This window comes from Mustela lutreola, chromosome 2, assembly GCF_030435805.1.
Source record: "Mustela lutreola isolate mMusLut2 chromosome 2, mMusLut2.pri, whole genome shotgun sequence".
Classification (NCBI taxonomy): Eukaryota; Metazoa; Chordata; class Mammalia; order Carnivora; family Mustelidae; genus Mustela; species Mustela lutreola.
This window is the reverse complement of record NC_081291.1, coordinates 60,392,703-60,405,820: the sequence shown is the minus strand read 5'-3', so window position 1 is coordinate 60,405,820 and position 13,118 is coordinate 60,392,703. Positions and strand designations below refer to the sequence as shown.

The following is a 13,118-nucleotide window of genomic DNA, read 5'->3' as shown; positions in this document are numbered from 1 at the left end:
AGATGTTAAAAGGATTTGTGTAACCCGGTTAGTCTTCAATTAAAAAAAAAACAATCCCAAAAGCCTTCAGTGGCAGCCCTGTAGGGACCCCTTTCACTCCCAGAGCTTTTTCTGTATCTTTGCTTAATAAAACTCTCTTTACTCACTCTCCTTTGTCCTCAAGATTCCTTCTTTGACTCCATGAGACAAGAACCTCACTCTCCAGCTTCACCAGGGCCCAGCTTTCAGACCCTGCCCAAGCTCAATGTGTGCAGGTGCAGCAGCTCTGGGCCACCTGTTCTCAAGCTGTAGTCTTGGGACCCACAGAAGAATGCAGCTCTAGGAGGGGGTAGAGGCTCAGCCAAGCTTCAGGGCACAGCCACAAGGCATCCTGCTTCATCAGCTGCTTTGGAAAAGGGGGAAAGGGGGGCAGGAGAGGCGGGGGCTGGGGGGTGAGAGCAAAGCTGACTGCTCTTCTGCAATCAGTCTATTCCATTAGGCACCAGGCAGGGAGGATACTGTGTCCCTCCCAAAGCGGAGTCCCTGGGGGTCCTGTTTCATCCACTGTCTTTCCCACTATCCTGTGCACAGGGGCTGGCCATGGTGCAGGCTTCCCCAGACCACTTGAGCCTGCAGACCTATAATCCACCTTAAGGAATCACGTTCATCTCTTAAGGCTCAATCTCCTTGTCTCCAAAAGAGACATCACAGTATTGTTTCCAACATTGTCCCGGAGGTTAATATTTGTAGGAGGGACAGCAGCCCACATTCAACAGAGCTCCTAGGTCCAAAGTGCACGATCTTCTGTCATTCTGAAGCAACACTGGCAGACAGTAGTATTAGTATTTATCCCTCCACCTCAATTTTAGCTAAAGAAACACAGTCGGAGTTAGAAATTTGCCCAAGGTCACTGGGAATCGAGGGAGTAGGGAGAAAATAGCCACCTGAAGCCAAAGGCCACCACCCTTAACTCAGCATCTGAACATACTTATTAAATTCTGTCTCCATCTGCACCTAAGCCATATTCCTGCCCCTTCTAGGGAGGTGAAAAAGAGGGACCTCAACAGGTGCGGTGATGCTGGGCTCTAAGTAGCATAACCCCAAGAACCGTGTTGGGATCAAGCTGGGGTGCAGGGGTCAATGCTCCTGTGCACTAGGGAAGGTGGGGCTGTAGAAGCTCTCCAATCACAAAATGCCCTTGTGCCTGGCCCCCAGATTTGGCCAATCAGAGGGGATATTTTCCACTCCGAGAATGGGGTGAGGGGCTTAGCCCAGGACGCAGAGGGTCCCTAGAACGCGGAGAAGCCCTGTCAAGCTTCAGACTGTCTCTTTCTCTCTCAGACCCTCAGTTTTCTCTTCTGTAAGCCAGGCAGATAATGCCCGCCCCACAGGGCTGCCGGCTCGGTAAAGCTCCCTGCCTGGCCAGCCCGGCCGAATCCCCACATCTTGGTTCTCCAGCCTGAGGGCCCCTGGCCAGGATGGAGGCTCGGCTGCCCCGGGGGAAATCTCGGGCCAGACTCCAAGCCCTGCTTCCCCGGAGGGAAGCTCATGTGTCCGCTAGGAGCCCCCACTGGGAGACCCAGGCCCAGAACCCCTGGAGTCGCGAGTTGGGACAGCCTCCTTCCCCCGGAGGTCGGGGCTGGAAGGTGGGGGATTACTTACCAAGCGCGGGAGGAGGCACAAGAATCGCCGGTCAGAAGGAACCTCTGAGAGCCTCGGTCGGAGGACAAGGACTGGAGCAGGCCGGCCCAGGGCAGCAGAGAGGTGGGACCCGCCCCGGCCAGTCCCAGAGCCTCGGCCAAGGCCAGAGCCTCAGAAGGGAGGGGCTCCTAATGGAGGCGAAAGGGGCGGGGGCGCGGGGCGGGAGGAATGTCTTCCTGGGTAGGGGTGGAGAGGGCTCTCACTGGCCGTGTGAGTGTAGGCGGGCATGTCACTCACCCTCTCTGTGCGTGCTTGAATTTACAGGCGAGAAAACTTGCTAAGGACCCTTCAGATGTGAAGGCAAGGAGGGACGCGAGGAAGCATTCTTCTGTAGTTTATGAGAAGGCCTGAGTGCCGGGTGGTGAGGGATACCTGCAAGGCCTAGTTGGCGGGAGGAAACACGACAACCCTGATAATGTCACTCATTCACTCATTCAAGAATGATGTGCCAAGTTCCTACTGTGTGCAATGGACAGGGGCAGAGCCAAACAAGATCCTAGCCCTCTGCGAACCTGCAGTCATCTGCAAGAGACAGTAAATGTGTATCCGGGTAAATAAGGGGGTTTCTGCATGCCCAGTGCCCTTCCTGCCTGGTACAGCTCCCAACCTCCCTCTAGACAATTCCTCTTCTCTTTGCTCCTCTCCACTTAGTCTGGGTGCCCTGATGCCTCTCCTGTCTCAGGCAGGGTTATCTGTCCCACTCTGGGCCAAAGTCCAGAAAAGAGAATACAGAGGAAGATAAATCTGCACATTGTTTTCTGACTGAGAGCCTATATCCAGTGGCTCCTGGACAAGACACCAAGAATGCCCTTCCTGACACACCTGCTGCTCGACTCTGCTATGCCCTTCCTAGCCTCACTTCTTTTAAGGTTCTTGCTACCTGAACTCCAGCCACCCCAGACCTCTACACAGTGCCTGAACACTCAAGTGTAAAGGCCTCAGGGCCTTTATGCTGACCCCTGCCAGAATGTTCCTCTCTCAATACTACAGAAGAATGCCCCCCGCTTGCCTTCACATCATACCTGATATATTCAATATCTGATGCAGAGCCTTTGAGAAGCTTTTCCAAGTCACACAATCTAAAGAAGTCCCTCCAGCTATGTGTAGAAGAATGAAACTCGACCATTCTCTTACACCATACACAAAGATAAACTCGAAATGGTTAAAAGACCTCAATGTGAGGCAGGAATCCATCAGAATCCTAGAGGAGAACATAGGCAGTAACCTCTTCAATATCGGCCACAGCAAGTTCTTTCAAGATATGCCTCCAAAGGCAAAGGAAACAAAAGTGAAAATGAACATTAGGATCAAATCTTCTGCACAGCAAAGGAAACAGTCAACAAAACAAAGAGGCAACCCACAGAATGGGAGAAGATATTCACAAATAACAGTACAGACAAAGGGCTTATATCCAGGATCTATAAAGAACTCCTCAAACTCAACACACACAAAACAGATAATCATGTCAAAAAATGGGCAGAAGACACGAACAGACACTTCTCCAATGAAGACATACAAATGGCTAACAGACACATGAAAAAAATGTTCATCATCACTGGCCATTGTGGGGGGTTCAAATAAAAACCACATTGAAATACCACCTTACACCAGTTAGAATGGCCAAAATTAACAAGACAGTAAACAACGTGTGTTGGAGAGGATGTGGCGAAATGGGAACCCGTTTACACTGTTGGTGGGAATGCAAGTTGGTACAGCCACTTTGGAGAACAATGTGGAGATTCCTTAAGAAATTAAAAATAGAACTTCCCTATGACCCTGCAATTGCACTACTGGGTATTTACCCCAAAGATATGGATGTAGTGAAAAGAAGCACCACTATACGTTGGTTGTGGGCAGACAGCTTGTCCCTTGAGTCTACAGCTCTTCAGATAGTGACTGTACTCAAGGAGCTCCATGGAAGGAAACAAGCCCAAGGAGCCTCCTCTACATCAGGACCTGATTTAGATGCAGAGACTGGGCTCTGAACTGATTCTGTAATAACATGGACTTTTGGTGGGGGGTGTTTGGAAGAGTGCATATGTTTTGCATGTGGGAGGTCTGTAAATAATCTGTGGCCACTGGGTGAACTGTGGACGGGGTGGAAGCTCCCTGTGTTCAAGAGGAGGAGTGCAATTCCTTGAGCCTTGGAGCATGGGCTAGACTCAATGACTTGTTTCTAATAAACAAAACACACAGGGGAAGTGACAGCATGGGACTCCTAAATCTATACTGTCATAGACTAGAGAGAGAGGCAGGGCCTGAGTTCAGCGTGTCAGCTCTTCTAGATTCTAGAACAATGATACTCTGAATAAGTAATACTGAGCCCACTTCTGTCAGTTCTGTTCAGTGTGCCGGGAATACCCCTTCACTTCATCTCTCTGAGCCTAGTTATGCTTTGGGGATTGGTCTGTGCCTTATCTCTTTTGGGAAGCCTTCCCCAACACTCATTCCTTGAGAATTCCCACTCATACTCCAGATCACAGTCTAATATAATTTCCCTTATATTTGTCTGTCTGTCTCTCCCTGTCTTTCAACTGTAATACCCCTGAGAGCATGGCAGGATCTACTTCATCTGTGTAGCCCAGAGACTTGCACAGGACCTTACTTAGAAGAGGTAACAGGGGGGGCACTGGGTAGCTCAGCGGGTTAATGCCTTCGGCTCAGGTCATGATCTCAGGGTCCTGGGATTAAGCCCTGCATCGGGCTCTCTGCTCAGTGGGGAGCCTGCTTTCTCCTCTCTCTCTGCCTGCCTCTCTGCCTACTTGTGATCTCTGTCTGTCAAATAAATAAATAATACCTTTAAAAAAAAAAAGAAAAGAAAAGGTAACAGTGTGTGAGTGAGGATGGAGTGTGTCCCAACAGAGAGACCCTCTCCCTGAGCTTTCTGCAGCTCCCTCAGTGACTGGGAAGATAGTGGGTGCTTGCAAGCCCTATGCTGTGGGAAAGGGGATGGAGCTACTGCTCTAATCCTGGGACAGTTTAGAAGGTGAGTCTGGCTCAGAGCCACATGGAAAGATGACCAGATGGATAAAGAATGGATTCTCTTCCTGTTGTGTAAGGATGATTCAGCTTATCTTCTGGGAACTCAGTAACTGAGTGCTCCGTGTATGTTGCAAAGGAAACATTAACTTACCAAGGTCTGTGCCCTTTTGGAAATCAAAGCTGGCAGGGTGCCTGGCCTGAGATTTCTTTTCAAATCTGGGGCTAGAGCTCAACTTTGCTGAACTCCTAAGGCCTCCTGTTCAGATGCAAATTGAGACCACTCCACACTTCTATTCCACCTTGCCCATGGCTTATGGTGTCATGTGATGTCCTATCCCTTAGAATCTCTCCCCAGTGGAAGCTGAGAACTTAAGAGGGTTTTCCTCAATATTCCCTCTCAAAATGCCAACCTGTGATTTTACATATTGTATTAGTTCCTTCTAATGGCTATAGCACAATGCTAGACTAGATAGCTTAAAAAACAACAAAAATTTATTTCTCACAGTCCTGGAGCCTGGAAGTCCAAGATCATACCAGAATAATCAGGTGAGAGCCTTCTTCCAGGGAACTTCTCATTGTGTACCCACATAGTGAAAGGGGCCAGAGAGCTCTGTGGAGTCTCTTTCATAAAGGCACTAATCCCCTTGGTGAGGGATCCACCCTCATTATCTAATCCCCCTCAAAGCCCTTACCTTCTATTCCTATCATCTTTGGGCCTTAGGATTTCAACATATGAATTTATAAGGGGGAACATAAATGTTCAGACCATAGCATGAATAGAGGCAAAAATATGAGTTTGCTTTAATACAACTCTAGGCCTTGAACCAGGATCCAGCTGAGGACCTGGAATTACAAACAAAAATGTTTTTGAAGAACTAAGCTGATGGTCATGAAGTTTACAGCCAACTCCTATGAGGACCTTGACAGCCTACAGCAGAAACTGTTGATCCCTGTGTTAAATCAAACCTTGGGGTTGTTTTGTGCTTCTATCCCAGTGCCCAGGACAGTCCCTAACCTGAAGACAGGGGCTCATGGCACAGGAATGAATGAGAATGGAGGTGAGGCAGGTGCAGTCTTTCTCAGGTGCTTATAGCCTAGTGTGAGATATGAATGTTCAGACATAGCAGAAATCAAAGGTGGGGAAATGATGTGACAATATGACTGGCAAAGTAGGATGAATTTTATTAGGAAAAAATGAGAAATATTCCAGCCAGAGAGAAGAGTAAGAATGAATGCAGGGGTTGTGGAGGTGGGAGTATGAATGTTTGGTTTCTAAGGAACAATGAGAAGACAGTACTCACTATGTAGCTGGTTAAGCCATACACAAAAGGACAAATACTGTGTGATTCCACTTATCTGAGGTCCCTAGAATGAACAGATTCTTAGACACAGAAAATAGGGTGGTGGTTGCAGGGGCTGGAGGAGGGGAGTGGGGAGTTAGTGTTTAATGGCAATGGAGTTTCAGCTTGGGAGGATGAAGAGTTCTATAGATAGTTGGTTGCACAACATCAATGTACTTAATGACACTGAATGAGACATTTAAAAATGCTTGAAATGTCAAGTTTTATGTTGTTTTACCACAGTTAATTTTTTCAAAGTAATTTCCATTGGCCTCAACTTAATTTCATAAAAGAAGGCTACTCAACATCAAAAAGCTTAAAGGAACAATGGGTCTTGTTGAAAACTCCACAGCTTATGCTGCTCCCAGGCCTGGCATTTGGGAAGCATTCTCTGGCTATAGGACCAACAGCGTCCATATTTGAGAGACATGAGTTAGAGAGACTGGAAGGTAAGAGACCAGTGAGAAGAACATGGTACTGGTCCCAGGGGACATGGCTGATCCCCAATGTCAGTAACTGTGGAGGTGTTACCACCTCATGGCCCTCAGGGGTTAAGAAAGTGGACCAGGGAGCATTTGCTGCACCCAGGAGAAGGCGTTGTGGAAAGAGGACTGTTTAAGAGCAGTAACCTTGGGCAAGGACACAGTCAGCCACCAACAGAGCCCAGGAAATAAGCACATATTTCACTTTCCTTTCTCTCTTCTCCATCTCCTTCCAGGACTCACTAATGGTTATATCCATTTTAGTCAAAGACAAAGAAGCCAGTGGATGCATTCCATCAAGTCAGACTCCTGGGCAGCAAGCAGCAAGGGAAGGGCAGAGAGTAGACCTACTCTCTGGTACGGATGAGCTGGTACCATTCAGTTAGTAGAGAACCCACCAAAGTTCAATAGTGGGAACTTAATACATGGTTACACAAGCATTAGAAGAACTGAAAGTGCAAACAAGAAATGATAAAACAAACCAGAAATTAGCAGCAAACCAGAAGCTGACACCACCCTAAAGCTAGATGGATATACAAAGGGAAGATGAGGCCACCAATACATTTTGTGTTGCCAAACATAATGTACACACTCTGTCCCAATCTTGACCCCTCCATTGTAGTCAATACCACTGGCCCATGTCAGTCCATGGGCTTGATTGTTCAAATCCTTGTCCTCTTCTGGTCTGTATAGCAGACCTCTGAAGTTGGGGCCACTCACCAGAAGAAAAAAACATAAAAAAGGACTGCTCCACTCAGAAACTGGGACCGGCAAGGCTGCCCAAGGGAAGTTGGATCAAGGAGGAAATGCAGTTACTCCTGGAGATTATGCCTAGAGAAGAAGGAAATACCCTGGTTTTGGCTCACTCTCTTCCCATCTCCCACCAGGGCTTCCCAGGGCCTCAATGAACTGGAAGCCACTCACCTGGCAAGGGAGCCTGAGGAATGTGTTTTTTGGGAGCTGGGTACTGGCAGTGTGGAGCAGAGGAGGAAGAGAAAAGGAGCAGACCTGAGAGCAAATAGGCACATGGCTGACACAGGGAAGTCAAAGGTCTTTACTGCTATAGAGAGGTCGGGGGTGGGGGTGTGGGGAAGAAGGCATGTACATTAAAGTTTGGCAACACCACAGTCATTGGTGACCTCAGTGAGCACTGTGTAGAGTGACAGGACAGAGCCATCATGGAGGCAACAAGAAGTTAGAATGCAGTGAAGACATGGACACAAGCACTTGTTAAGTGTTTGACTGTGAAGGGAAAGATAATGAGAAAGGGCATGTTTAACAAAGACCTGAAGTCAGGGAAAGTTTTTTCCATGAGAGGGACCTAAGAGTGTAAAAGGCCAGGAGGAAGGATTCAATTGAGTAGGAAAAGTTGAGTTAAAAAAAAAAGAGAGAGAGAAGAATTACTAGTGTCTGAGTTTCCTGAAAAGGTGGGAAGGGAAGGCATCCAAAAACAGATTTGGGAGTGGCCTTCAATGACACTATAACCCGACAGAAACAAGGCAGGCAGATGGACAGGCAGGATGGCTGGGTGGATTGGGGAGAGGGACGTATGGATGAGTGGATGGATGGTAGATGAATGGGTGGAGGGAAATGGGAGGAACAGATATGTAGCTGGATAGATGATGGTTGGATGATTGGATGGGTGGAGAAGTGGGTGGAGGATGGATTTGACTGTGTTATATGTTGGTATAAGATGTTAGATCTCACCTCACGGCTTTCCTCCTTTCTCTAAAGAACAAGGTGAAACCCTCTACTGAGAAGGGATAGAGAAAAGGGGGTTGGTTTGGGCAAGTGTGAGTAGTCCAGGAAGTACTGAAGGCTCATTTGATATTAGTGGTCATGAGTAGGGCCAATCTATACTGTTTTAAGACATTCCGCCAACAACACCAGGCTACTTAAAGAGCAAGCACTAGGAAAAGGAAACAGGTCTTTGGGTTCATCCAAGGCTGAAAATTTGCTCAGATGGTTTCAGTGAAAAGCAAAGGGCAATATAGAGTCTCAGCTGGACAAGGAAAGTGCTGGTGGGTGTGGAAAATTAAAAGTTCAGTGAACTAGAGGTCCCATTAAGATCAATGAACAGTCACCCTTGAGCAGCTGAACCAGAGACAAAGTGAGAGGACATGTGGACAGAGAATGGGAGGAAAAATATGACTGAATCAGTGATTTGGAAGTGGAGAGGTCCCAAGCAATCAGAGTTCTAAGGAAGTGTCACAAGTAGCAGTGAGGGCCCATTTGAGGCTGGAAATTGAAAGAATCCCATTTTTGTATTCCCTGTAATTGATGCTTGCCTATTCCTGAGCCAGCAGCCAAGCTTTCTAATTGCTGTAGCTTTCTAGCTTTATTATTCAATTTATTTTATTATTAAAAATTAATCACAAACCCTGTGACCCAGCCATTTCACTTCTAGATATTTTATCCAAGAGAAGAAAAACATATATCCACACAGAGACTATACATGTTCACTGCTGCCTTCTTCATGGTAGCCAAGAATAGGACAAAACCCAAATGCCCACTGACAGGAGTAAGTGGAAGCAACTTGTGATGTATTTATATGGTAGTATGTAGATTATCAGTGAAAGGGAAGGAATACATGAAGTAACTTTACATTAAGTAGAAGAAGCCAGACTCAAAGAAGTTCAGGCTGGATGTCTGAAATGGGCAAAACCAGTCTCTAGTGATACAAATCCGACAGTGGCTGACAGAGTGGGGGAGGGGAGTTGGCTGAAAATGGAAACCAAGAAAGTCTCTGGGATAATGTAAATGGCAGCTCTACAAGTCATGTAGTTACCAACACTCATTAAACTGAACACATAAGATCTGTGCCTAGAAACATTAAAAGACTAAAAAAATACAAAATTAATGTATGCTAGGTATAAAATGCAAAACAATTCAGAGATGGTTAAAGAACAATACCCCCCCACACACAAATGAAAACACCCACCCCTTTTGGACTTTACTAATGTAGTTGATATTACGATGGCTGATTTTACAAAATTGCAGCATATGACTATGTTTGTTACTCTGCAATGCCGCTTCTCATTCATTTTTTTATTTTAATTTATTTGAGAGAGAGAGCATGGGTGGAGAGAGGGGTAGAGGGAGAAGCAGACTCCCCGCTGAGTATGGAGCTACATGTGGGCTTGATCTCAGGATCCTGAGGTCCTGACCTGAGCGCAGACGCTTCACCCCCTGATGCCACCCAGGTGCCCTAATGCGTCTTCACATTTAAAAATGCATCACAGATACCCCTAGAAGTCAGCAGATTGGAAATCTAATTTTTTGGCCCATAAAACAATTTTATAGAAACTGTGAGTGCCTTTATTACCATTATAACGTCATTGTCAAGTCCCTAACACACTTTTCCAGAGCTCATCATCTTTAAGTCAAAGGAAAATACAGCATCCTTAAAATCTGTGATGTCACTAGAAAGTTTATCCTAAGCTGTAACAAGCCACTGCATCGCATTGATTTTTTTTTTTTTGGAAATCCTTCTGCAATTGCACTACCGGGTATTTACCCCAAGGATACAGATGTAGCGAAAAGAAGGACCATATGTATTCCAATGTTCATAGCAGCAATGTCCACAGTCGCCAAACTGTGGAAAGAGCCAGGATGCCTTTCAACAGATGAATGGATAAAGATGTTGTCCATATATGCAATGGAATATTACTCAGCCATTAGAAAGGATGAGTACCCAACTTGCACATCAACATGGATGAGACTGGAGGTGAGTATGCTGAGTGAAATAAGCCAAGCAGAGAAAGTCAATTACCTTATGGTTTCACTTACCTGTGGGACATAGTAACATGGAGGACATTAGGAGAAGGAAAGGAAAAGTGAAGGGGGGATGACTGGAGGGTGAACTGAACCATGAGAGACTGTGGATCTGAGAAACAAACTGAGGGTTTTAGAAGGGAGGAAGATGGAGGGATGGGTGAGCCTGGTGGTGGGTATCAAGGAGGCCATGTATTGCATGGATCACTGGGTGTTATATGTAAACAAAGAATCTTGGAACATTACATCAAAAACTAATGATGTATTGTATGGTGGCTAACATAACACAATGAAAAATAAAATTCTTCTGCAAATTTATATTTATAATTGTAGAAAAATATTGTAGAATGTTACTACTTATTGACTGCTTTTTCTTTCTTTTTTATTTATTTATTTATTTATTTATTCGTCAAAGAGAGATCACAAGTAGGCAGAGAGGCAGGCAGAGAGAAAGAGGAGGAAGCAGGCTCCCTGCTGAGCAGAGAGGATTGACTGCTTTTTCAAGTGCCCTTTAAAAGTCTTATTTTTTAGGAGATTTAATAGTTAAGCATTGGCCTCAGGAATATTTACTAAATATATGTTGTATGTATTTGCCTCCTTTCAGTTAAATTTTTATTATGGAACATTTTAAATATAAACATAATTAGAGGAAATAGTGTAATAAAACCTCACCTTCCCATCATCCCACTTCAAAATTATCAGTTCATGGCCAATCTTGTGTATTTGTACCCATTTTCCCCTCCCCCAAATTATCCTATTTTGAAGCCAAACCCAGACATCATGTCATCCCATTTGTAATACTCAGTATGCATCTCTGAAAGATAAAATTATTTTTAAGAAACAGCCACATCATATCACACCTAAAATTTAACAATAATTCTTCAGTATCATCAAACACCCAGTATGTGTTAAAATTTCCACACTTGTCAAATATAGCACATTTAGTAAGTCTGAGCCAGTCAGGTCCACACATTTCAATTTGTTGATATGTCTCTTAAGTCCCTTTCAACTTCTCCCTCCCTCTTCTCTTCAACCCGCTCCCCGTCTCCCTCTTCCTCCTTCTTCCCCACCCCCTTTTATCTCCCCTTCCCCTCTTTCCCTTCCTTTCCTCTCCCCCTTCTCCCTCTCTTTCTCTCCTTCCCTCTTCCCCTACTCCTTCTCCCCCTTCCTCTTTTCCCTTCCTCCCTCCCTTTTCTCTCTCTTCCCTTCCCCCTTCCCTCTTTCTCCCTCTCCCTATTTCTCTCCCCAACCTGACTCTGTCAAAAAAATGACTGTCATTTTTTTTGCAATGTACTTGTTGAAGAAACAAAGTGGATTGTCCTATAGAGTTTTCTGCTGGATTTTTGGGTTGCATCACTTTGTTGTACATCTGCAGCTGGAGCTAGAGGCACTGTCGGACCTAGTTTTGATTTTTGTGTGTGTTTGTTGGTGAGAACACTTCTTAAGTAGTATTGTTACTTTCATCCAAAGGCATGTGATTGATATCTGATTGTGTCTCTTTTTTATGTAAGTTATCATCAGCATTGGTAACCAAGATCCATTATTTCATTTTATGAGGCTCATTAACATCTCTAATGGTGACCAATAATTTTTCTTAACTGCTATTATGACCTCATGGAAATTGGTATATTTTCTGTACTCTTGTTTTTGCAGTTACTTTTTATTATTTCCTATTATTCAAATGTTCTATCTTCAACCTGTGGAACCAATTCAGTTGGGTCCTGAGCATGGTTGCCATTCCTCACATTGAGTATGAAAGTTCCTTGCTTTCTGATATGAGAGGAAGTGGCAGGTTCATTTTGTTCATTTCCTACCCCAGACCAGATATTATTGTTTCCCAAAAGACCTGCACCCCACAAATTACAAAATTAATATGTGCTCAGTATGTGTAGTCACAGGAAATACTTTCAGCAAGAAAAAATTTGTCCGAAGTTCCTACGAAATCTTCCATTCAAATTTAGGCTTGAAACATTTTATTTAGCCCCTTTGATCTCACATCTTCATTGTTTTCCTCCTATGCTGAAATCCCCAATCCCAAGGACACAACTGTCATTCCCACTTTCTTTATCCCACACCATACACCAGTGAAGGAATAACTACACTGACAATATTTAAAATTTTTCCTTTTGGTATTCTTCTGTGTATAACCATAGGACTCCCCTGCCTGTGTGCACACGCTCACAGCTGAGGGACATGGGTTCATTTGCTAAGGGAAGCACATAGGCACAGAAAGGTGTAGTCAGCCATTCTGATGCACGTCACCCTGGTTCAGCATCCCACCCTCCCAACAACCAACAATATTGTGGTAAACATCCTTACATGTTGGAACTGTTTCTGCAGTATAGTTTTCCAAAAGTTGAATTACTGAGTTAAAAGGTATGGATTGTTTTTATCTTCATAGATATAAAAAATATATGTTTACAAATTTGCTTTTTTAAAATATAACATTTTACTCACCCTTCCAGCCCAGGGTAAGAAAGCAGTGACTTGCAGCCCTGGATATTATTTGACTTTTTCATTTTTGCTGACCAGACTTGTGAAACTGGCATCCTTTTTGTGGCTTTAATATAACGGTCATCAGGAAACTATCATCTTTTACTGTGATCTGAATGTCTCTTCTGTAACTTTACTTTTTTCTCTTTGTCTTCTTTTTGTCAATTTACAGAAGCTCTTTGTACATAAAAGTTAAACCTTTTGGGGGTACCTGGGTGACTCAGTTAAGCAATCAATTTGTGATTTCAACTCAGGTCATGACCTCATGGGTCTGGGGATTGAGCCCTTTGTCAGGCTCCCTGCTCAGTGGAGAGTCTGCTTGAGATTCTCTCTCTTCCTTTCAATCTGCCCCTTCCCCTGGACCCTC

General features: G+C 44.8%; 1 protein-coding gene across 4 annotated transcripts in view; it reads right to left on the bottom strand.

The window, feature by feature from the left end:
- The window catches only part of ALDH1L1 (aldehyde dehydrogenase 1 family member L1), a 126,749-nt gene extending 124,951 nt beyond the window's left edge, over positions 1-1,798 (bottom strand). For all 4 annotated transcript variants that reach the window (XM_059161965.1, XM_059161967.1, XM_059161968.1 and 1 more), the window contains exon 1: positions 1,642-1,798. The gene's annotated coding sequence lies outside the window, so the exon portion shown is untranslated. The remainder of the gene's footprint in view (positions 1-1,641) is intronic.
- Between the last annotated feature and the right edge of the window lie 11,320 nt (positions 1,799-13,118).